Source organism: Hirundo rustica, chromosome W (genome assembly GCF_015227805.2).
Source record: "Hirundo rustica isolate bHirRus1 chromosome W, bHirRus1.pri.v3, whole genome shotgun sequence".
NCBI lineage: Eukaryota > Metazoa > Chordata > Aves > Passeriformes > Hirundinidae > Hirundo > Hirundo rustica.
In genome coordinates this window covers 14,943,848-14,969,357 of record NC_053487.1, presented here as the reverse complement: position 1 = coordinate 14,969,357, position 25,510 = coordinate 14,943,848, and the positions used below count along the sequence as shown (strand labels likewise).

At 45.1% G+C, this 25,510-nt stretch overlaps 1 long non-coding RNA gene across 2 annotated transcripts; it reads left to right on the top strand.

The window, feature by feature from the left end:
* The first annotated feature begins 12,611 nt into the window (after positions 1–12,611).
* Positions 12,612–24,819, top strand: LOC131378743 (uncharacterized). 2 transcript variants are annotated; one of them, XR_009208590.1, is made up of 3 exons: positions 12,612–12,648; positions 24,151–24,257; positions 24,757–24,819. It is a non-coding gene; the product is annotated as an uncharacterized LOC131378743 (long non-coding RNA). The 2 variants fall into 2 exon arrangements; XR_009208589.1 differs by having other exon boundaries at positions 12,617–12,648; positions 24,151–24,232; positions 24,757–24,818.
* Positions 24,820–25,510: the final 691 nt, after the last annotated feature.

Genomic DNA, 25,510 nt, shown 5'->3' with positions numbered 1-25,510 from the left:
CCCAGGATGCTTCTGGACAAAATGTCCAGCCCCCAGCTGGATAAACACATCATGTGGTGGGTGAGCAACTGTATCACAAAGGGTGCAAAGGGTTATAGTAAATGGTGTGATATCAGACTGGCAGCCTGTCACTAGTGGGGTTCCACAGGGTTCTATCCTAGACCCTTTGCTCTTCAACATCTTCATTAATGACCTGGACACAGGACTGGAAAGGATAATAAGCCAGTTTGCAGATGATACAAAACTGTGAGGAGCTGTCAACTCTCTCAAAGGCAGGAAGGCTCTGCAGAGAGACCTCAACTGTTTAGATAGGTGGGCAATCACCAACCATATAAAATTAAACAAGGGAAAGTACTGGACTCTGCAGCTGGGACAGGGCAACCCTGGATGTCCATATAGACTAGGGACTGAGATGCTGGATAGCACTGCTGGGGAAAGGGACCTGGGGGTTCCTGGTCAACGGAAAGTTGATTATGTGTCAGCAGTGTGCCCTTGCAGCTAGGAGGGTCAACCGTGTCCTGGGGTGCATCAGGCAAAACATTCCCAGCCAGTCCAGAGAGGGTGTATTGGTTTGGCACTGCCTGTTTTTTGGTAGCACGGAGGCCACCTCTGTAGCCCCCATGAGTAGTTGCTGGAAGCTTCCACCATGTCCAGTAGAGCAAGTCCCTGATGGCTCTGAAGATGGACATGCTGATGGCAAAAACTGGGCCAATGAGAGAGGTTGGTAATGCCTCTGTGATAACATATTTTAGAAGAAAATCAAAACAATGCACAGGTTTTTTTATTCTAGTCAGAGGAGGAGGTGAGAACATGCAATGGAAATCAACATGGTGACACCAAGGTCAGTGGAGGAGGAGGGGGAGAATGTGCTCCAGGTGCCAGAGCTGAGATACCTCTGCAGGCCGTGGTGAAGACCATGGTGAAACAGGCTGTTCCCCTGCAGCCCATGGGTCCATGGGGGATGCAGAGATCCAACCGCAACCTGTGCAGGAGGTGCTCGTGCTGCAGCAGGTGGATGCCTGGAGGAGTCTGGGATCCTGTGGGAGACCAGTGGAGAAAGGGGGCCCCTGCTTCTAGGCTGGAGCAGCCTGTCCTTGGAGGACTGCACCCATGGAAAGAGAGGCTCACGTCACAGCAGTTTTGGGAGGACTGTTTGCCCATGGGGGGGAATTCACGTTGCAGGAGGTGTGGTAAGACTGCTGCTCGTGAGAGTGAACCCACACTGGAAAAGGTCACAGAGAACTGTCTCCTGTGGGAGTGTTGGGGGTTAGATTTGTTTCTTTTTTACTTATGGAATTTTTTTCCCATAAGGTGCTAGGAAACTAACTACTGGGTGCTTATGGGTACTGAAGCAAAACAAAGAATGGCCAAAGGAGAGGAGTGTAGCACCTGACTACATTTCTTTTGTATCTGGAAGTTTCTCTTGGAGGGGGAAGATACCGTGAGTTTTGGGGGCAGGTAATGGCTAGGGCTGGGGGCAACTGTGTTGGAGTCCAGGGCATTCCTTTGGTTGCCCTGGAAGGTCAGAGACCTGGGCAGAGGGGTCTGGGACCTGGACAGGGGGGTTTGGGACCCTGGCACAGAGCCCAGGAAGACACTGGCTTTGATCCCAGTCCATGGGAAAGGCTTCCTACATTGCAAGATGGATTGCAGGCCACAAGAGTGTGAAAGATAGTAGTTTAGCTTATCACAGGGTGAGAAACAGTAGGTTTGGGTTTTTAGTATGGAAGTGGATGGGAGCAAGATGGAGGATTTTGGGCGTTGTCTCTTGCTTCTTCTTTCTTCTTCCTTCACTCCATTTTCTGTAGTGACGATGGCACAAAGTAGTTTAAGGAGATTGGGTCAAAGTAGGGATGACCTGTTTAGTATAAGTGATAGGTATTGGCAAATAATGATAAATAAAGAACACGTAACAATTCGTATAAAAGATAGTGACAGCCCAGTGTGGGAGGTCGCCAGATGCCCGAGCAGCTGCACAGACCTTAGTTAGGCACTGAGAAAATTGTAAGATAAGAAACAATAAACAAAGCATGCAACCTTGAAAATCAGAACCTGAAGACTCTGTCTCTTTCTTGCATCCGGCTCAGGGCTTTGCAGGAGGCTAAAAGACTCTAAAACCACCTGAATCTTGGGAGAAAAAACCCGAGATCTGGTGTCCCTGGGTGGGCCCCAGAAAGGGGCACCGAAAGGGTCACATTGAACCTTCTGCATGCAGTGAACATCGTAAGCCCTCAGAAGATCAAAAGCCAGATGGTCAGCTCTGGAGAAGATAAGAGGAACATTTCTGGCCAGAGCAGCTCATCTCAAATTTGTCCCAGACCGACAGATCTCCAAGGGCCATGGAATTTGTCACCCTGAAACCTGCTGGTCAGCCATCAGGACACCTCTGAGGTGAATTCAACAGCTGCACCCAAACCTTTCTGCTTTGGTAAGAACAGTTGGATCTAGATCATGGGGGGAGCCATTTCCTAGGAACAAATTTCTATTTTATCTGCCCTAAGAGGGGTGGTTTCAACACACAGTGTGGCTCTCAAGGAAAAAGAGCTTCAGGCACTGATGCTCTGGGTCTGATGTAATTATCCTCATTGTGAGACCCGTGTCCTAATTGAGCCAGGGTTTTGGCAGGAAGCAAATAGGGAGTTATATGATAGATCCACAAAGAAGGACAAGACAGCTGCAAAGCTCTTGTCCACAGCTAGAATTATGTTAGAAGCCATTTCGGAAAATGCCGATGGAAATCCCAAAATTGGGCAGTTGCAAAGTAGCAGAGAGGGAGAAAGTAGTGCTTCATCTGTCGACCAGTCAGAGGGAGGGGACAGACAGCTACTTTCCCCAAGTTTAATACCTCCTCCGGGAGATTGGGGAGGGGAGAGCCCTCACCTCTCCCAGGGTTCGCCACAAACAGGTTCGTCAAAAGCCCCAAAAGCCAATCAAACGCCAGTCCCAGGAAAGATGAAACTTTTAATCCATCCCAGTGACCAGAAGGAGCTGGACATGCTTTATTTCGAAGCAGCTCCCGCGGGCACATCACACTTACTCCAAGAGGGGGGGGAGACAGGTCCGACACAAAGTCCACCTGGGAGTCCCTTCACCCCCCCCCACAGTCACCGCGCAGCAGCACCCCAGTGTTCCTTTTCCTTTCCGCGCAGGAACAGTTCGGGCGGGGGGAGGAGGGAGCGGGGGGGGGGGGGCGCTGGGAGAACAGCAAGTCCCGATCGAGTCGGTAGCGGGGGGCGGGACTGCGGAGCATGCCCGCGGGGGCGATCCTAACCCATCCCGCCAGGGAGTGGAACGCAGCCGAGGGCAGTCGGGAAGCGCGTCGGGTCGGGAGGGGGCGGATCGCGGGGGAGAACACTTCACGGATGAGCGGCGCAGATTCTCGGGCTGCGGGACTGAGGCGTTGGAGGAGGCGGGACCCGTACCGGCAGCTCGGCGCGCGGTGATGACGCAAGCTACGGAAAGTCGCACAGTTCAAGATACATCTGCGTCGCGGAGCGCGGGCGGGAGGTCGGGACGGGCGGCGCCAAGCAGGGTACTGCAAACCCCAGAAACACCAGCGGCGGGTCCAGGCGCAGGCGCGGAAGGGACGGGACAGGACCCAAAATACGGTCTTGCTCTGGGCGGGGCAAATTCTGACGGTGAGCAAGAGAGGGCGGCCTTTGGGCATGAGCGGGGAGGGGACACTTCGCCAGGTGCCGCCGGGCCGCGACAGGCAGGGGCGGGGCGCGGCCAAGGCGGAGAGCTTCTCCAGGGAGCCACCCCCACGCGGCAAACGTCACGGAGCTTGACTCCGCCCACCAGCGGCACACTGGTTGCGGTACAGCCTGCGCGCGGCGATTCAAACTCAGCTGCTGCGTTTCTGCAAATGGGCGCCCGTGGGACCTATGGACTCCCGTGAGGCGAGGCTCCCGACTCTGCGGCTGCGTGGCAAAGTCGACAAGGACCTCCTCCTCGGCGGTGTCTGGTCAGAGCAGCGGTGACGAAGGCATCCCTGAGCCCTCCCTCGCCAAAAAGAGCTGGAAATAAAGGCATTGAAGGAGTTAACTCAGTCTCCTGCCCAGTTCATTTCCAACAACAATGAGCGTCAGGCACACCGAGTGGAGCACCTTCCAGCAGCGAGGCAACCACGTTGCACCGCTTTTTTCCAGTTTCATATAAAAAATCAACTTCTTCAGAATAGCAATTCAAACAAAAGCTGGGTGAGCCTTTGTCGATGGTGAGAGATGATGGAGCTGCACAAGAAGAACAAGACATGTCAATCACTGATGACGACATCCGCATCACTGCTTTGGAGGGCATTCCTGTCCGAACAACAAAAGCATTTGATTTTTCACGTCAAGCATCATCACTTTTGTTATCTAAGGACTTTATGAAGCAGTTTTCCCGGCAATTTAGCGAAGCAGCTTCAGAATTCCAACAGGACTCATTGTCTTCTCTCTCTCGACTTTTTCCTCCGGGGAAAGGTACTCAGGTTCTTTGGGAATCCTTTCTTCCTTCATTTGTTCTACAATTGCCTGGGGGGCCCACTCTTTCTTTTCAAGGTGTTGCAGAGAAATTGCGTGATGCCCAGCAGTCCCTGGTTTCTGTTCCTCAAGCAAAGGAAAAGGGAACAAAACTGGATGAGGTAAAGCCACAAAAACAGGTAGATCCTGAAAAGGATGAAGCAGCATTAAAGCTGCAAAAACAGCAATCGACTCCGGTGTCTGACAAGACACAGATATCTGGTGCACGGGTATTTAGTGCAACAGATTGGACTGAAATAAGAAAGAAAGCATTGAAAGGGGAAACCCTTAAGATGATGGGCTCGAGAAGTGTGGCAATGCCAGTGACTTATGATGCACAGGATGCAAATCCAAGATGGGAGCGACTGGATCATGAAGTCGTCAAAGATCTGATGAAAGCCATTCGTGTTAATGGATTGGGGTCTCCATACTTCAAACAGCTCTTAAAAGGGACATTTAATATATATGATTTAACACCATTTGACCTCAAATCCCTTGCTTCAATGATCCTCACCGACTTGCAGTTCATCATCTGGGAAGCAAAATGGATAAGAGCTCTTAATAAGCTCAGGGACAAATATCAGGGAGGAACAAATGCAGGCTTCACCATTGCACAATTGGCTGGTGATCCACCACTTGACAATCCAGCTCATCAAGCCAGACTTTTTCCTCGGGAAGTGTTGACAGACATCAAGAATGCAGCACGAAAGGCAATGGTGCAAATTCCACCTACAGGAGTTACAGAAAATATTTATACAGATATAAAGCAAGGTCCTTCAGAATCTTTCACCTCATTCATTGATCGTCTCACGCAAGCAGTGGACAGGCAGATCAGTGATGAGGGGGTGAAACCACATTTGATTCGGTGTCTTGCATTTGTGAATGCCAATCCAGAATGCAAACGTGTCATCAGTGCAATGCCTGGCCAACCCTCTATGGCAGAAGTGATAGAGGCATGCAGCAAGGTAGGAACACCGCAGCACGTCACAACTGTTTTGGGAGATCAAGTGGAAAAGGCCATTAAAGATGCATTCACAACTTTTCAGCAGAGACAATGCTACAGGTGCAGCAAACAAGGGCACTTCAAAAAGGACTGTCCAAAACTTGCAAAGATCTCAAGCTCACCGGATGTTTGTCCAAGGTGCGGTATTCATACTTGCTGTGCGTGAGAACATTGTTGTAACACAGAAAACGTAAGTACGCTGTTTCTCACATCAGGGCACATTCATCTCTTCTGGGATTTTTAGTAGAAGGTAATGCACATGCAGACAAATTGACCATGCCAATTTCAAGGACTTTACCGAACATTTTTGAGCAGGCAAAATTGAGTCATGCATTCTTTCATCAGAATGGTCAAGCACTAATGGAAACTTTTCACATTTCCAAAAGTCAGGCAAAGGAAATCATTAATGCTTGCCCAGATTGTCAGCTTGTACAGCCTCCTGCTTCCATGGGAGCAGTCAATCCAAGAGGATTGCATAGTTTGCAGTTATGGCAAACTGATGTCACAAAATATCCATCCTTTGGGAAACTCAAAAATGTTCATGTTTCAGTTGACACATTTTCAGGTGCAGTCTTCGTATCATTGCACACAGGTGAGACAGCACAACATGCTTGTCAACATTTCTTGCAGGCATTTGCATCATTGGGCATGCCACAAGAAATCAAAACAGATAACAGACTAACTTATATGGGGAAAGTACTTGACAAATTCCTAAAGAGGTGAGGTGTCCATCATACCTTTGGTATCCCACACTCTCCAACAGGTCAGGAAATCATTGAAAGGACACATCACACATTGAAATCCCTTTTGGACAGACAAAAAAGAGGAGAAGAAGATGCAACACCGTACATGCGCTTAAATAAAGCCTTGTATGTGTTGAATTTTCTAAATGCCTCTTTTACAGAGCCGACTCCGCCGATTGTCAGACATTTTTCAAACTGCACAAGAGCGAAACTGAAGGAAAATCCTTTGGTTTTGGTCAGAAACCCAGAAACAGGACAGATTGAAGGGCCATTCAAATTAATAACTTGGGGCAACGGATATGCTTGTGTCTCCACAGCGGTCAGACCCAAGTGGCTGGTGGCGAGGCACGTGAAACCGTACCGAGTCCAGACGCAAGCAGACGTGGTCCCCAAGACCGGAGAAAGAGAAGTGGGCACGCAGACGTGAGCCGGTGTCAAGACAGCAGACATTCCTTCATTCTACGTGCAAAAGAGACTCTAGGAATTGAGTTTTCTTTGGACCTTGGATGGTGTTGCATTTTTAGGGATTCCCATGGGAAAAAGGCCATTGAACATGAAAAAACTATACTTGTGCCTCATTCTCTCCTTGGTTGCCTTGAGCAATGCGGCAGTTTTGCCCGTGGCCCAACCAAAAGAGAATGTTTGGGAAACTCTAGCCAATGCATCAGGGTTGGATACCATCTACTTGACTGTTGAGGGTTAAGTCTCCTGTAGAATTTTTTCCCCCTCCCAAGTTGCTAGGAGACTAAGTGCTGAGTGCTTAACCTGGACAAAAGAACTGATAACTTAGTTTTGGGGGAGGGAGAAAAACTCCCGGAGAGAGCTGAGGGTGGGGGGATCTCGCGGCTCTTTTCTTCCGGGGGGGAGCACCGATCGGGCCACGGCTGGCTGCTGGAATCCACGGTTAACGAAGGAGTCTGGTCCTGGGAATTCTACCATCTGTTGGAGTACCCAGGGATTCGGAGTTTCTTCACTGTCCTGCTGGATTTTTGAGTGAGCCCGGGTCCCGCCGCTGTGGCTTCTCCGGCACTGCCACCTCTGCCTGCTGAGGACACCCCCTGCCTGCGGAGGACAGTCCACCGCGCCCGGCTTCCAGCCATCAGCGCCGGAGCTTCCACCGTTTGCCCTCGGGGTTCTTGGTTCTGTTCTACTATTGTTATAATTGCTGTTGTTTTTTGTCTGTCCTGTTGTATTTACTAGTAAAGGACTGTTATTCCTTTTCCCCATAGCTCTGACTGAAAAGTTTTATTTTTAATCTTCCAAATTATAATAACACGGAGGGAAGGATTCAAATTTCGCATTTCCTAGAGAGGCCTGCCTCTCCATAGCAGACACCTGTCTTTTCAAAACCAAGACATTGACACACTCAAAGCCAGGGAAACCCTTTTCAACATGTTTAGTGGGGTTGCCAGTGAGCAAATGGCCGATTCCAGAGAACATCCCTCCAGCAATTTTAAAGTCCATTGTAAATCCAGTGGACAGATGGGATGTTTGGACGAAGTTCCTTCCTGTGGCTCCTTTTGAACCTCAGGAATTGGAAATCCTTGGATCGGTCCAAATGCAATTTTGTGTGAAATTCGGCCTTTCTGGAGTGGCACAAAACAAAACAATAGACGTCACTCCAAACCTCAATTTTTTACAGAAATTCATCGTCTTGGTGTAATTACACTAAGATGCTGGACAAACCATCCAACCATGTTCCAGCGCAATTGCCGAGAGGAATCTTTTTCATCTGTGGGGACAGAATTTGGCCCGCAATCCCCGCAAATGTCAAAGGTGGTCCATGCAGCATTGGAATGCTTTCATTGATAACACCCAACATGACATTGCTGAGAGAACAAAAATATAGAGGGAAAAGATCTATCAAGATGTATGATCCAAATTGTGATGACAATGTTCACACATGGGACAAGGCTCAGAGAATTGCGGTTGCACTTTTTTCACCACAAGCAGCATCAGGAGTAGCCTTGACACAATTGGATCGGGTGGGTTGTTGGCTGAGCAAACATGCCCGAGCCACTTCTCTTGCACTGAGTGACATGTTGATGGACGTTGAGAGTGTAAGACGAGCGAGTCTCCAAAACAGAGCAGCAATAGATTATCTATTGCTGACACATGGGCATGGGTGTGAGGAATTTGAGGGAATGTGCTGCATGAATTTTTCAGATCATTCCAAATCCATTCATGAGAACATCAAACAATTGCAGGAGAGTGTCAACAAACTTGGAGAGGTAACTGGGTCGTGGATGGATGGTGTGTTCAATTTGTTTGACCTTTCACTGTTGTGGAAGGGTTTTTTAAGAACATTTATATACATTTTAGTAGGGCTTGTAATTCTTCTCATGATTTTGCCGTGTTTGCTTCGATGCATACGGCAAGCCATGGAAAGGGTTGCCAAGGAGGTGTTTTTGGTTCAAACAGGAGGGGGAGATTTTGGAGTCCAGGGCATTCCTTTGGTTGCCCTGGAAGGTCAGAGACCTGGGCAGAGGGGCCTGGGACCTGGACAGGGGGGTCTGGGACCCTGGCACAGAGCCCAGGAAGACACTGGCTTTGATCCCAGTCCATGGGAAAGGCTTCCTACATTGCAAGATGGATTGCAGGCCACAAGAGTGTGAAAGATAGTAGTTTAGCTTATCACAGGGTGAGAAACAGTAGGTTTGGGTTTTTAGTATGGAAGTGGATGGGAGCAAGATGGAGGATTTTGGGCGTTGTCTCTTGCTTCTTCTTTCTTCTTCCTTCACTCCATTTTCTGTAGTGACGATGGCACAAAGTAGTTTAAGGAGATTGGGTCAAAGTAGGGATGACCTGTTTAGTATAAGTGATAGGTATTGGCAAATAATGATAAATAAAGAACACGTAACAATTCGTATAAAAGATAGTGACAGCCCAGTGTGGGAGGAGTCGCCAGATGCCCGAGCAGCTGCACAGACCTTAGTTAGGCACTGAGAAAATTGTAAGATAAGAAACAATAAACAAAGCATGCAACCTTGAAAATCAGAACCTGAAGTCTCTGTCTCTTTCTTGCATCCGGCTCAGGGCTTTGCAGAAGGCAAAAAGACTCTAAAACCACCTGAATCTCAGGACAAAATTCCGAGACAACTGCGCTCTCTCACTCTCGGCATCGGAAGGAGTAGGGTCAAACTGTTGCTTACTGCGGGGAGAATTCACTGTCATCACTAGAGTCCAGTCCTAGGGATCTACCACCATCTGTTCCTGTGTCCAGGAATCCTGAGCTCGCCTTCTCCTGCCCTACTGGAGTTGGGCTGCTGCTGTCCTGCCCCCTCTGCTTCTTTGGCACTGCTCTGGGTCCTTTGCTACACTGTAGTCCCGCACCCCCTGCCCTGATGGGACGTCCCACAATTCCAGCTACCACCATGGAGCTTCTGATACATCTCATCCACTAGCCCGGGATTTCTGCTCATTTTCCTGCCGTTCCAGCTTGGTGCTCCTCAGAGTCCTGCAGGGGCACCGGGATCAGTCTGCCCCAGGGTTTTGTTAAGCAAAGCCTCTCCTCCACCCCTTCCCATCTCGGCCGAGAAGGCCATCACAAGGTTTCTGGTTCTGTTTTGTTGTTAATGACATAGTTATTGTTTATTTGCCTTGTTAAACATACCAGTAAAGAACTGTTCTTCCTACCCCTCATATCCTTGCCTTAGATCTCCCTTAATTGCGAAATTATAATCATTCAGAGGGAAGGGGTTTACATTCTCCATTCCAAGTGGGGCTTTTGCCTTCCCTAGCAGACACCCGTCCTTCAACCTGACAGGGAGGGTCCCCACAGTCTCACAGAGGAAGGACTGCTCTCCCAGAGCAGTGGAAGAAAATCTCAGTGATGAACTGACACCAAAAAAAGCCCCATTCCCTGTCTCCCTGCAGTGTTGGTGGGAAGGAGGGAGGGGCTAGGGGATAAAGGTGTTTTAAGGGCTTATTTTACTTCTCATTATCTTCCTCTGACTCTGTTAGTAATAAATTCACTTTGCAACCTTAAGTTGAGCCTGTTTTGCCCTTGAAGTGTTTTTCCTGGTCCTTATCTGAATTCAGGAACCCTTCATTAATTTTTTTTTCTCTCCTCTACCCAGATGTGGCAGGGGAGGGTGAGCAAGCGACTCTCATAGGTGCCTGGCGCTGGGCCAATGCCAAACCATGACAGAGGGGATTGTCCCACTCTTCTCTGCACTGATGCAGCCTCACTTTGAATACTGTGTGCAGTTTTGGGCACCACAATATAAGAAAGACATTAAGCTATTAGAGAGCATCCAGAGGAGGGCAACAAAAATGGTGAAGGGCCTTAAGGAGAAGCCTTAGGAGGAGCAGTTGAGGTTGCTTGGTCTGTTCAGCCTGGAGAAGATGAGACTGAGGGGAGACCTGATCGCACTCTACAACTTCCTTGTGCCAGTGATTGCCAACGCCCATGAAGGACTCACACTAAGAGTTCACAGAATAACACTCTCTGTTAATATAAATTTGTGACAGGTTAAGGTTTGAGGATTGCCGGTGATAGGTTCCGACTGCAAAAACATGTTCAAAGCAATATAAAGACAAGCTCTAATCCCCAGTAATAGTATTCAGTGCACATAGAGTATGGTTCTTATCCAACAGGCATCCCTATGGGAGAGAAGAGAGGTTCAGCCCATCGATTGATCCCAGCAGTTATGATGGAGTTTTCCCTAACTTTCCCCCCATTCTTGACTTACTTTTATACTATTTCTTTGTGTTTAGGTGGAGATTGAGTGACTCTAGTCATGCATACCTTTGTTACTGATTGGTGCAAAATTCTCTCGCTTCACTATTAAAGGTACAGTCAAAAAAATATAGAACACATTCCCAGTGAGGGCTGGTTGTACCTTGGAGGTGGATAACTTTGTGATGGAGGTGTGCTCTAACATTACAATTAGGCTATAATGAACCAAGTTCATCTGAGGACAATGATTTCACCACAGTTGTTGGCTCAGCAGCAAGACATCTATCTCCCTTGGTTGACAGGTGCTATGTGGTTTATCAGCTGCAAAGTACAATTGAGTTCCCCTCCCTGCAATGATTTCAATGGAGCCTGGCTGTGGTGTTTCCACTCCACTCCAGCCTCTGTTCCATCCCCCTTAGCGGGTGCTATGGTTGCAGACTGTGTGTATGGGGAATCATTGCGGAATAGGTCTCGAGCATGACAACCACATTCCATCCAGGGAGCAGCAACTGTATTTTACCCTATAATTTCTGTACCATCATAACTTCTGTTAGAATGTGAATATAACTTCTCCGTTTCCTCTAATTTTACCCCCAGCTATCTTTCCACACTTATCCAGAAAATGCTACTTATAATGTGCCTCTGCTAAGTGACACCTTGTGGCTTGAAGAAGTCATCTTACTTTGCCTTCTTTAGTCATATTTGTTGTTCTGAAAAATGATTGTATACTTCCATAGTAATCTAAATGTCAAGAACAATAATACTGATCCAGACCAGGGGTCTTCATAACCTAGTACTCTGTCCAACAATGGCCATAAATTGATGCTCAGAGAAGAGAGCAGAACAAACATGATATTCCTTGATACTCTCTTAGCTTTCAGATATTTTCAGATCAGGGAATTCTGTTAGCCTGTTTTCATGTGTCTATTTAAGTCCCACAATGCATTTCTTCCATGTACTTGTTCAGTCTCCTGTTGAATCCATGTGAATGTCTTGCATATACATCATCCTTTGAGAAGGGAAGAGTGTCCAAAGGAGGGCAACAAATATGGTGAAGAGTCTTGAGGGGAAGCCTTAGGAGGAGCAGCTGAGGTCACGTGGTCTGTTCAGCCTGGAGAAAATGAGACTGAGGGGAGACCTGATTGCACTCTACAACTTTCTCGTGAAAGGAAGAGGAGGCGCAGACACTGATCTCTTCTCTGTGGTGCTCAGTGACAGGACCTAAGGGAATGGCCTGAAGTTGTGTCAGGGGAGGTTTAAGTTGGATATCAGAAAAATATTCTTCAGCCAGAGGATGGTTGGGCACTGGAACAGGCACCCCAGGGAGGTGGTCACAGCATCAAGCCTGACAGAGTTCAAGAAGTATTTGGACAATACTCTCGGGCATGTGGTGTGACTCTTGGAGATGATCCTGTGCAGGGCCAGGAGTTGGACTCGATGATCCTTGTGGGTCCCTTCCAACTCAGCATATTCTGTGATTCTGTAAATGTTCCCCTTTCGCCACATCCTATTTATGTCCTCAAGGGCACCCTTGAGTTAGCAAGGTCATTGACATAACTGAGTGAAATAGGATTGGCCACTGCAGCAATTATTTCCCTTTCTGTGTCCTCCTTTCCTGTTCTCATATTACCTGGAATCCCATGAACACACCAACTTGTTATTCCCTTTACATTCTGGGCTCACTGCATGTCACAGGACGTGTCTACCTTCAGCCTCAAGGTCAGTTTAACTAACTCCATTGCTTATCTTATTTGAGGTAACTCAAATGGTGGCATTTCAAATACAAGGCTTAGTAAAAATTAATTGAAAGTACCACAGGATGTGGTGTAATTTTGTTATAATTTGTTGATTTGCATAACTACTTAGTGCAGAAAAACATCGGCCCACTGTGAATCTGTTTCAAATGTCAACCCTTAAATAACAATTTAAATAAGGGGAAACAAGTTCCTTTACAGAGGTTCAGAGAAATCATCTTTATTTTGGGAACTTATTGGAGAGTTTATAATTGTCAGCACTGTTGGGATTAGGTTTTCCTATTGTAAAATATGGTTGACTGATTCAAAAAGGCAAGCACTACCAACACCTTTCACTGGCTTCAGCAAGAGAACTCGAGGTTCTAAATCTCATCAGGTCAAATTTAATGGACAAGATCTTTATCTGGTAGAAATCAAAAAGTGTTGTGACTGAAGAGTAGTTATGTGACCTATTAAGAGTCACAGTCTTTTCCTTCTCTCCTCCTTTCATAGCAAGGAATTTTGAACTATTTAGTTTGTTCTTTTTAAAAAGAGGCTGATTTTTATACTGGTTCACTTACCTCTGGAATTATGAGGAGAAAAGAAAACAGAATTTTAGTTTATTTTTCCTAGAGACATTCAATGCTGTGATTAAGACATACTTATCATGATGTCTGCACTAACATTATTTATGCGCAATGGAGATTTTTATATTAAACAGAGATCAGTCAGAAAGGATCATGTCTTGCTCAGGCTGAGCTATGAGAAACTGAAACAAAACCCCTCCAATATTTTTTATGAGATTTAATGTTTTAATTTAGATCTTATCCTCTGACCTTGTAGAGTGATACAGCCAACCAAGAGCAATGTAAACTGTTTTTTAGACATCTAAAAATGATATACCAGGCATTTAGTCAATTATGACATTTCTTGCAGATGTTTCTAAAATGCCCACAACTGCTGTAGAAGGGCAGAGAAAAATTTGCACTGAGTTCTGTGGATCAAGCTAAGGATGACTCAAAGGAATTATTTCTCAAATATAAAAGACAAGTATCTTTTGTAACTCATTTCTCTACCACATGCAAAGTTCTGCTCAGTACAATATCATCATTAGACAGATAAATAGTTTAAAATTTACAGATATGTTGTTTATGTCTCTGTGTGAACTTTAGCCATGACTCTGCTATTCCTCTGAAATGTCACTCAGGTTCACATGGTGTGGTACTTAATATACCCATGACATGATTCAAATATTTAAACTACTTCTATTTCTAGAAATGTCAGCAGTCAGTCTGTAACCCTTGTACCTTCTTTCCATCCTTGGCTAAAGGAACATGTGCAGTCTAGTATAAAATAAAGAATAATCAACATTTATGTTCAACTACATGAATATTCACCTAAGAAAACAGAGCTGACAACTTTCTCTTTAAAATAAGTTCAAGAAAGTAATGGGTTAATTGCAAAAAAGTTTGTTTTTATTAAAAGTAGTAGCTCTGTAAGTTCCTTAAAGGGTAAAGTAGTTGTTTGTGCATTTATGATGATTTGGTTTCTGAAATGGATGGAATGGTTTCACCTCTGTGCAGATCACAGGATCACTGTGTGCAATATGACACTGCTGGAATAGTTTGAACAAGGTTGTAGACATGAATCAAATGTCCTGAAGCTTAGTTGGTTAGAGCATGGTGCTAATAACACCAAGGTCATGGGTTTGATCCCTGTATGAACTATTCCCTTAAGAGTCAAACTTGATGATCCTTGTGGGTCCCTTCCAACTCAGAATATTCTGAATAGAGAGGGGAGTTTTGGTTCAATAGAATTTTTATAAGTTATTAATCTAAAAAAGGCATATTTTTAGTGTTGGTAAGGGACCTGATCTATAAAAAATCTATTTCTTTTGAAGCCTATATTGGCCTTTAACAAAGACTGTAATCTAGATGTACTGTGAAGAGGGAAAAGTGGTCAAATGCCCTAAAAGAGGCTTTTTTTTTTTTTTTTTTTTTTTTTTTCCATCTTGTGATTCAGCAGCTCCACCTTAAATGGTATTTGGAATCCTTTGGTCCATTTATCAGCTAGTTCCACAATTTCTGCAGTGACATCTACTCAATCTTGGGGCTGTCTTTTGTCTCTGCATTCTATGTATGGTAGGTTTTACACATATAAATAGAATTTTAAAACATAATACACTCCTGACAGAACATTAATGTTCTAAAGGCTGGTTACAGGTAGCTGAGCAAATCTTGGGGAGAGTAAAAAGGCTATGACCTCCACGATTTCAGATTGCTTTTGCTAATTCACTCGAAGTAATAGATTACTGAATATTACTCTAGGAAAGGCAATTCCAATTTGGCTCTGATTTTGCTTACCCTTTATAGGGTGGGAGATCAGTAATAATTGCATTCAGCCATGAAGAAAACTTGGTTTCTGCAGACACTTCCCAGAATCACAGAATCACAGAATCACTAGGTTGGAAGAGACCTCCAAGATCATCAAGTCCAACCCAACCCTAACCTCAGTTAAACCATGGCACCAAGTGCCACATATAGTCTTTTCTTAAACACATCCAGAGATGGTGAATCCACCACCTCCCCAGGCAGACAACTCCAGTACTTTATCACCCTTTCTGTAAAAAACTTCTTCCTAATATCTAGCCTATATTTCCCTTGGTGCAGCTTAAGACTGTGTCCTCTCATTCTGTTAGTTGCTGCCTGAAGAAGGAGACCAACTCCCACCTGATTACAACCACCTTTCAGGAAGTTGTAGAGAGTGATAAGGTCACCTCTGAGTCTTCTCCAGGCTAGACAACTCCAGCTCCCTCAGTCATTCCTCATAGGGCTTGTGCTCCAAGCCCCTCACCAACCTTGTTGCCCTCCTCAAGCATCTGAACGTCCTTCCTAAACTGAGGGGCCCAGAACTGGACACAATACTCAAGGTGTGGCCTCACCAATGCCGAGTACAAGGGAAGACTGACCTCCCTGGTCCTGCTGGACATACTATTCCTGATACAGGCCAGGATTCCACTGACCTTCATGGCCACCAGGGCACACTGCTGGCTCATGTTCAGTCGGTTATCAATCAGAACCCCCAGATCCCTTTCTACCTGGCCGCTGTCCAGCCACACTATTCCCAGCCTATAACATTGCAGGGGGTTATTGTGGCCAAAATGCAGGACTCGGCACTCAGACTTATTAAACTTCATCTTGTTAGACTCTACCCATCCATCCAATCGTTCCAGGTCTCTCTGCAGAGCCCTCCTACCTTCCAATAGATTGACACATGCTCCCAGCTTAGTGTCATCTGCAAATTTACTAATGAAAGACTCAATACCCTCATCCATGTCGTCAATAAAAATATTAAACAAAACTGGTCCCAACACAGACCCCTGAGGTACACCACTAGTGACTGTCTGCCAGCTGGATGCAGCACCATTCACCACCACTCTCTGGGCTTGGCCATCCAGCCAGTTCATAACCCAGCAAAGAGTGCTCCTGTCTAAGCCACAGGCTGCCAGCTTTTCCAGGAGTATACTGTGGGAGACAGTGTCAAAGGCTTTGCTGAAGTCCAAATAGACAACATCCATACCCTTCCCTGCATCCACCAGGTGGGTGACCTGGTCATAAAAGGAGACTAGGTTGGTCAAACATGACCTATCCCTCCTAAACCCATGCTGGCTGGGCCTGATACCCTGGCCATCTTGTAAGTGCTGCATAATAGCTCTCAATATAAACTGTGCCATTATTTTACCCAGTACTGAGGTCAGGGTAACTGGCCTATAATTACCAGGATCCTCCTTTCTACACTTTTTATGAACGGGAATCACATTGGCCAGTTTCCAATCATCTGGAACCTCACCAGTAAGCCATGTTTGTTGGTAAATGATGGAGAGTGGCTTTGCAAGCTCATCTGCCAGCTCCGTCATCACCCTGGGATGGATCCCATCTGGGCCCATAGATTTATGGACATTCAAGCAGCTCAGCACTTCCCTGACTGCCTCCTCCTGGATAACAGGAGGATAATTCTGTTCCTTGACACCATCCACCAACCCAGTATGACAATTATCCTGAGGACAAGTCATCTTCGCACTAAAGACTGAAGCAGAAAAGGCGTTAAGCACTTCTGCCTTCTCCTCATCTGCAGTTACTAAGTTCCCTTCTGCATCCAATAGATAACAAAGGTTGGTTTCATCCTTCCTTTTGCCATTAACATATTTGTAAAATGATTTTTTTTATTATCCTTTACAGAAGTTGCCAAATTAAGTTTGAATTGAGCTTTGGTCTCCCTAATTTTCTTCCTACGTGCCCTAGCAACCCCTCTAAATACTTCCTGAGAGACCTGACCCTCCTTCCAGAGATGATACATCCTTTTTTTATTCCTAAGTTCTTTCAAAATCTCGTTACCCATCCAGGCTGGACTTTTGCCTTGTCGACTCATCTTTCGGCACACAGGGACAGTCTGTTCCTGTGCCCTCAAGATCTCTGTTTTGAAGCATGCCCACCTTTCCTGGACTCCTTTGTTTTTAAAAACTACTTCCCAAGGAACTCTCTGGACAAGCCTCCTGAATAGGTCAAAGTCTGCCCTCCGAAAGTCCAATATAAAAGTCTTGTTGATGCTCCTCCTAACTTCACCAGACATTGAGAACTCTACAATTTCATGATCACCATGCCCCAAGTGATCACTATGTCCACTTAATGCTATATGTTGTATGGCTTAGTGACTTTAGGTCAACATAGCATTTAATCCCCTCATAATCACTTCACATGTGAGATGACCACTCTATTAACTTTATCCACAAGATGGCTTTTAAGGAATTAATCAAAATTGTTCACCATAGGTGTAAACCTGTTGCATGGAAAATACATAGCAGCTGTTACTGAGCCAATTTTTCTGTTTCTTCACTTCTGTAAAAAAATATTTCTTCTTTCTTCAAGTTACAATACTAGTACAAATGTCCTTTGAAATAAAACTTTAAAGGACTTCTTACCAGTGACAAATTCCACTTTCAGAACTATTGAGCTGTACTTGAGCCAAAGGAATGCATAGTCCTGGAGGGATACAAAAGATATATTAACTAGTTATCATGAAGCAAATCTAGCCAAATTGTGAGCAGAATGACATAATAAAGGCAAAATGTATAAGGCTACTTGTCCAAGCATTTTGTAAAGCTATAAGTTAGATTCAAATCCCAGGAGTCATCAAAATGTCTTGCATCACACTTGGCTAACATGAGAATAATCCCTCCATCTGACCCACAGGAAAACCACCTGATGCTGGATACCATCTGATACATGTATATCTTACCCTCCACATTCAGCAGTTAATGGATACACAATTGTGGGTACTGCTGAAGCTTGTATCTGCCATCTGCAATGGAAAGAAAACCAGAAATATTACAGGCTCTGGGTGACAACAGAGCACAACTGTGTGGGGTATGGGACAATCACCCCAGGCAGTGGTACAGAGAAGCAGAATATCTAATGACTTGATTAAGACCATCACATTATGACCAGTATCTGTTGCAAGCCACTTGCATTGGATAGTTGGCGAGCCAAACCCAACAGTGATGCCATGTGCGGTAAACACGTTTACTCTCCCAGTTGCAGCATAGACTGGTATAGCAGTGCACAAAGTACATTTTTTTTGTATCTCTGTGACCTGCTATGGTATTTGAGAAGCTCCTGCTTCTTTCTAGTTGGCATTCTCTTTCTGCTATTCTTCTCATCAGCCTGCAATAACATCAATGATGTCTTAATCTCTGGATCTGAGTTAGCGTTCCAATTTATATTTCTACACTGTGAAACAACAGTTCTCATTTATTTACTCTGGATTGTTGTGTTTCCTGATGTTCGAAGTTTTGCTTATCTGTATATAGGATATATACAGTGCTCTAGATTCAAGTGTCTTACACTGAAATGGTTCATTTTAGATAATTTCCCTGAATATTTCTAATACAGTGTGCAAAATAGGTTAGGAGCTGAAATCCCTGACATCATCCAATTAATAAAGAAAGAAGCTGTGTGTAATGCTTTAGAAAAGCACTCTTATTACTATGGGAGTATCATCTGAGTGACATGGTTGTGGTCTCTTGCTACAAATCCTAAACATTGTCTTTCAAATATATAAAACAAAATTACTAAACTTTATACTTAGTTAAGATCCATTTCAGTCCTATATGTTTCCAAAATAAAGTGCAAGCATGTATGTAGCTTGTGGTGCATTGAAAGAACTAATTTCTACAGATTGATGCAGTTATATACCAATTAGAAGAGTGGTGGGTTAACCCTGGCCAGCAGCTAAGCACCACACAGCTGCTCATTCACTCTCCCAGCCCACTGGGACAGGGGAATAAATAGGAAGAGGAAAATGAGAAAATTAATGGGTTGAGATAAAGATAGTTTAATAAACAAAGGAAAGAGGAGGAAAACAAAATGAGTGATGCAAAGGCAATCGCTCACCACCTTTCACAAGTAGACTGATGCCCAGCTGGTCTCCAAGCAATGGCTATCTTCCAAATCTCTCCTCCCCTCAGTTTTTATTGCTGAGCATGATGTTGTACTGCACAGAATATCCCTTTGGTCAGTCTGAGTCAGCTGTCCAGGTTGTGTCCTCTCCCACTCCCAGCCTACTCACTGCAGAGAGCAGAGTTGGAAAAAAGAGAAAGCCCTGATACTATGCAAGCACTGCTCAGCAATAGGTAAACCACTAGTGTGTTATCAACACTGTTTTAGCTACAAATCTAAGTCACAGAACCATACCAGCTGCTATGAAGAAAGTTAACTTGACTCCAGACAAATCCAGTACAACCTCTATACATTATTCCATACCATTTATGTCATGCTTGGGTCCCACACTATCCAATACATCCTCAATCACCACTTCTGTTGGGGAGGATGAAGCTAGAAAGCCCTATAAATATGACTGCTTAGATTCTGAGAATGTGAAACTTGTAAGTGTGATAGAATTGAAAGCAAGTTTCGATGTCTGAGATGTCCTAGTTACTGAATGTCTGGAAAACAATTATATGGCCAGCTGAAGGCTACCTGCAGATAGGTCCAAAGGTCAAATGGGATGTTCTGTCTCACCCCCCAATGTATGGTTCATCCCACACCTGTAACCCTCCCCTGAAGTATCAGGTATCTGTAACCCCACTGGCCCAAGTCTTGTTCCAGCCCACCTTGAAGCCCCCTGATAAGGGGGCCGAGAGAGTGGATCGGCCTCTTGCCTGGCACCCTTCCCCTAGGACCTTCCTCTTGGAATTTCCTCTCCCTACATCTCCCTTCCCCCACTCCATACCTCTCCCTTCCCCCACTCCCTAGGCCTTGCCACAAGTTGCGCCTGGCAACTCTAAGCAATGCCCCATACCCTTTATAATAAACCTCATCTTCTAAAACCTAACTTCAGAGATCTCTCGTCTACATCCATCCATACCGTCCTGGAGTCCGGCGAAGCAATATCTACAACTTCCCCTTCCTGTCTCTTGCTATACACACAGATATCATTCCCTTAGTCTATGAGCCTCCCCTGTAAAATGTCCATGAAATGTCCATTGAGTTCACTTAGTCTGTGATTCAGGCTCCGTTCATTATGCTGGTCACTCAGGACAGGAGACATTTCACATTGTGTTGAGTTATTGGATGCTAAACCCAGCTCAGATTGGGTTGCTGCTGTACTTGGTTTCTTGCAAGGCTCATTCTCTGTTGGTTTAGGTGATTCCTGCTGTTGTACTTTCTATAATATACGACTCAAATCATGGGTTATTTTCCCCTAGGGTTAAATCTCCTTGAGGTGCACAAGAGATTTTTCCATCATCCCACATTACCCAGAAATTATGTCTGGGTCCTTGACTGAAAGCAATCTCATGAATGGATTTGCCCATGATATCTTTCCCAGCCAGTTCTCTATATGTACTACAGGGATCTTATGTCCTTCTACAGCACATAGAAGTTTTGTTTGGGCAGGGCCAGGTCAGTTATTTGATTCTCTGGTATTAACCAGCCAAGTGGCTTCTGATAAATTTGCATCCCAATGCTTCTATGTTCCAGCAGTTGTTGCTTTCATTACAGTCTTTACCAGTCCATTGTATCCTTCAGTGTTTTCAGAACCTGGTTCATGATAGGGAATGTAGTACATACAATCCTGTTTGGCAAAACACTGGAACAGGTTGCCCAGAGAGGTGGTAGATGCCCTGTCCCTGGAAACATTCAAAGTCAGGTCAGACAGGGCTCTGAGCAACCTGATCTAGTTGAAGATGTCCCTGCCCATTGCTGGGGGGTTGATCTAGATGACCTTTCAAGGTCCCTTCCAACCCAAACTATTCTATGAAACTATGATCAATGCCATGTTTCTTGGCCCAGCTGCTCATGAAGTTGCTTTGGAAATGAGTCCTGCTGTCTGACTTGATTCTTTCTGGGGTGCTGTGCTGTCACAGAACTTGCTTTACAAGGATCAGGATGGTGTTTCAAGCGGTGATATTAGTTACAGGGTGTTTTGAACCTTCTGCTGATCACTTCCACCATGGTAATCATGCAGTGTTTGCCTTGGTGGATTCATGGCAGTGTGATAGAATTGATCTTCCAGGCCTCCCCATATTGATACTGTAGCCACTGTTCCCTTTACCAGAGAGCCTTTACTTGGCTTGCTTGATTATGGTGCATGTTTTGCTTTCATGGAAAACCTGTGTGATGGCTTCAGTGTTCATACCCATCCCTGGATGTATACATTGCATTTCTTCCTAGATGTGCAGATGTTACATGGACCCACTGAGCTGCAAATACCTCATCCTTATTCTCCCAGTCCAGGTCCATCTGTACCATTTCAATTTTACAACCTTGTCTACCTGTTTGTTGTTTCGATGTTCTTCAGTAGCCCAGTTCATAGGCACATGAGCATCTACATGACGTACCTTTACAGCAAGGTTCTCTACCTGAGCAGCAATGTCCTGCCACAATGCATCAGCCCAGATGGGTTTACCTTCGTGCTGCCAATTGGTCATCTTCTACTGCTGTAGCCAACCTCATAGTACATTTCCCACCATCTATGAGCCAGTAGAGAGATAGAATACTGCCTGACATCAGGGGGCCAGGGCACTCTGGCTAGCTCTGTCCCCCGGCCACACTGGTCAGGAATGCTGTCCTTGGTCTGCAAGCAGTCCAAGTAACAGTAGAGAGCAGAGCTGTTTTCTGCTCTCTTGGTCCCAGCTATCCTCAACGTCTAAGTTTGAAGCAAGGGTCATAGAAGGCTCTCTCTTACAGAGGTCTTTATTCTTCAAGGTGGTAGAAGAAAGAGAGTGAGGGCAGGGTTCCTTGCTAACATTTAAACTGGGGGGCAGAGAGGGTGGGGCAGATAGGTGATTGGCCCCAGGTTAACACAGGGCAGGGTCAGGAGAAGGGACAAAGGGACAGGGGAGGGGAGGGGAAAACCTGGGGTAAAAACCAAAATAAACCAGACACTGGGGGGGTAACAGGAGCAAACCACAACTTATCAAAAACCCACCACCACAACTGCCCACTTTTCTTGTTCAGTAGTCTCTAGGGCCAGTTGAATGGCTTTCACTTCTGCCAACTGACTTCTCCTTTGATGGCCATTACTGAAACTTGGTGGGGATGAATATCGTGACTGGTGTGCAATCGCAAACTACCAATGGTGACAGGCTTTCCAGAAAGGACAGACAAGGAAGGAGGGGTTGAGAGGTTGTCCTCTATGTCAAGAAATTGATAGGTTCTGAAAAGCTGTCTTTGAAGAATAGCCATGGACAAATTGAAAGCTTATGGGTAAGAATTAGAGATCAAAGCAACAAAGGGAACCCTATGGTTGGTGTTTACTACAGGCCACCCCATCAAGGGGAGCCTAATAATGAAGCCTTCTTGCTCCAGCTACAGGAGGCATCATGTTTGCAGGCTCTTGTCAGAATGCTGGCTTGAATCAACCAGCAGATATGATTAAGTCATTATCCCACTCTACTCAGTGCCATGCCAGGAATACTGTGTCCAGTTTTGGTCCCCACTATACAAAAGATGTGGAAAAGACAGAGAGAGTCCACAAAAGAGACACAAAGATGATCAAAAGAGTGGGAAACATGCCATATGAGGAAAGGCTCAGAGAACTGGGTTGGTTCAGCTCTGAGAATGCTTAAGTGACACCTTATCACCATGTTCCAGTGTTTAAAGGGTGGCTACAAAGAAGATGGAGACTCTTTTTACAAGGAGTCACATGTAAAAGACAAAGGGTAATGGATACAGGTTACTCCTGGAGAGATTCCGATTGGACACAAGAAGAAAATTTTTCACAGTGAGAGCAATCAGCTATTAGATTAATTTCCCCAGAGAAGTGGTAGATTCTCCAACACTGAACACTCTTACAATTTGGCTGGACAGGGTGCTGGGCCATCTGGTCTAGACCTTGCTTTTTCCAAGAAATGTTGGACCAGAAGATCCTTGAGGTACCTAGTATTATACAAGTCTATGAAATCTGAAACACATCTGTTTTTCTCATCTGACATGTGACTGAAGTACAAAGTAGATATTGGTCTGCAAGTCAAATTCTGAGGAAGAAAAAAAAAAGCATTCTCTTTTGAGAAAGAAAAAAAAATGCATTCTTTTCTTCAGTCTTTTATAGAATGGGTCATTTTCTCTGTTAGACTCCAAGATCTCCTGTACTCTAGACATAATCCCAAAACCATAGCTGCACTGGGAACATACTGCTGGGAATAATTAACAGAGCACGCAAATTCCTGGTAAATATCTTCTTGGATTACCTTCCTGGATTAACTTCCCAGAGCAATGTTGCCCACAATGACTTCCACTCTCTAAACAGCTCTTTTCTTCCCCAGCTCACTGAAAATACATACTACAGGAATTTTATAGGAAGATGTAATGAGGCAGGGTCTACACATTTTTATCTTTAAAAGAGCCCTCCCTCCACCACCCTAATCCTCAAACTAAGAACATTATTGAATTGCAGCAAGGCCTCTAAATTTGAAATCATTTATGTTCATTCTTATTTTAAAGTTGTGCAGTACATGTGGTATAAATCCAAAGGAGATTCTCTCTTTGTCTTGAAGAATGAAAAATCTCCATTTCTTGAGAGACAAACATAATCCTAGTTTGGTACCTCAAGACTGATTGTCACGTTAAGAAGGGAGATTTCCTCAACCCTTAGTGTGGGGAAATTTACTCGACCCTTAATATCTAATGTCTGTCAGTGCCCCAGGAAAGCCAAGATCCTTGTGCCTGACCAGACTGTCAGCATCCCTTTATGGGCACCCTTCACTGAACAGTCCTGCTGGATTAGAGAGCAGTTCAACTGATTTATTCAGAGAAATACGCCAACAGGATAAGGGAGACCCCTCAGGGGGTCTTCCCACTTTATGACCCTTCAGCGGGCCTTCCATTGTATTCAAGTATGTTCTCTGCTGCCGGTGATTGCCAACGCCCATGAAGGACTCACACTAACAGTTCACAGAATAACGCTCTTTGTCAATATAAATTTGTGACAGGTTAAGGTTTGAGGATTGCTGGTGATAGGTTCCGACTGCTGTAGTATTTCCTCACGAGACTAGACAACCGCCGATGGCAAAAGTAAGAGTCTGCTCTCTGGCTTCAGGTGGGATTTTACAGCTTTTATTCTCAAGTCCTGCCCTGCTTTGCTGGAGGTCTCCCCCGATCGCTTCCCAGGCCAGAGAGAGCTGGCCCCTCCCCTGCCGGGGCTTTTTCCCCCAGGGGGCAGGGCCCAGAGGCAGGGCCAAGAGGCACCACCCAATAAGGGAGAAGTGGGAGGGAACAGGGCTGGGTTACATTTCAGTGTGGGGGATGGGCAGATCATAGGCCAGATAGATAGAAAAAACATTACAAATCCAATGAAATATAAACCAAATTAATGCATTACAACAGACTGCAAAAACATGTTCAAAGCAATATAAAGACAAGCTCTAATCCCCAGTAATAGTATTCAGTGCACATAGAGTATGGTTCTTATCCAACAGGCATCCCTATGGGAGAGAAGAGAGGTTCAGCCCATCGATTGATCCCAGCAGTTATGATGGAGTTTTCCCTAACTTTCCCCCCATTCTTGACTTACTTTTATACTATTTCTTTGTGTTTAGGTGGAGATTGAGTGACTCTAGTCATGCATACCTTTGTTACTGATTGGTGCAAAATTCTCTCGCTTCACTATTAAAGGTACAGTCAAAAAATATAGAACACATTCCCAGTGAGGGCTGGTTGTACCTTGGAGGTGGATAACTTTGTGATGGAGGTGTGCTCTAACATTACAATTAGGCTATAATGAACCAAGTTCATCTGAGGACAATGATTTCACCACAGTTGTTGGCTCAGCAGCAAGACATCTATCTCCCTTGGTTGACAGGTGCTATGTGGTTTATCAGCTGCAAAGTACAATTGAGTTCCCCTCCCTGCAATGATTTCAATGGAGCCTGGCTGTGGTGTTTCCACTCCACTCCAGCCTCTGTTCCATCCCCCTTAGCGGGTGCTATGGTTGCAGACTGTGTGTATGGGGAATCATTGCGGAATAGGTCTCGAGCATGACAACCACATTCCATCCAGGGAGCAGCAACTGTATTTTACCCTATAATTTCTGTACCATCATAACTTCTGTTAGAATGTGAATATAACTTCTCCGTTTCCTCTAATTTTACCCCCAGCTATCTTTCCACACTTATCCAGAAAATGCTACTTATAATGTGCCTCTGCTAAGTGACACCTTGTGGCTTGAAGAAGTCATCTTACTTTGCCTTCTTTAGTCATATTTGTTGTTCTGAAAAATGATTGTATACTTCCATAGTAATCTAAATGTCAAGAACAATAATACTGATCCAGACCAGGGGTCTTCATAACCTA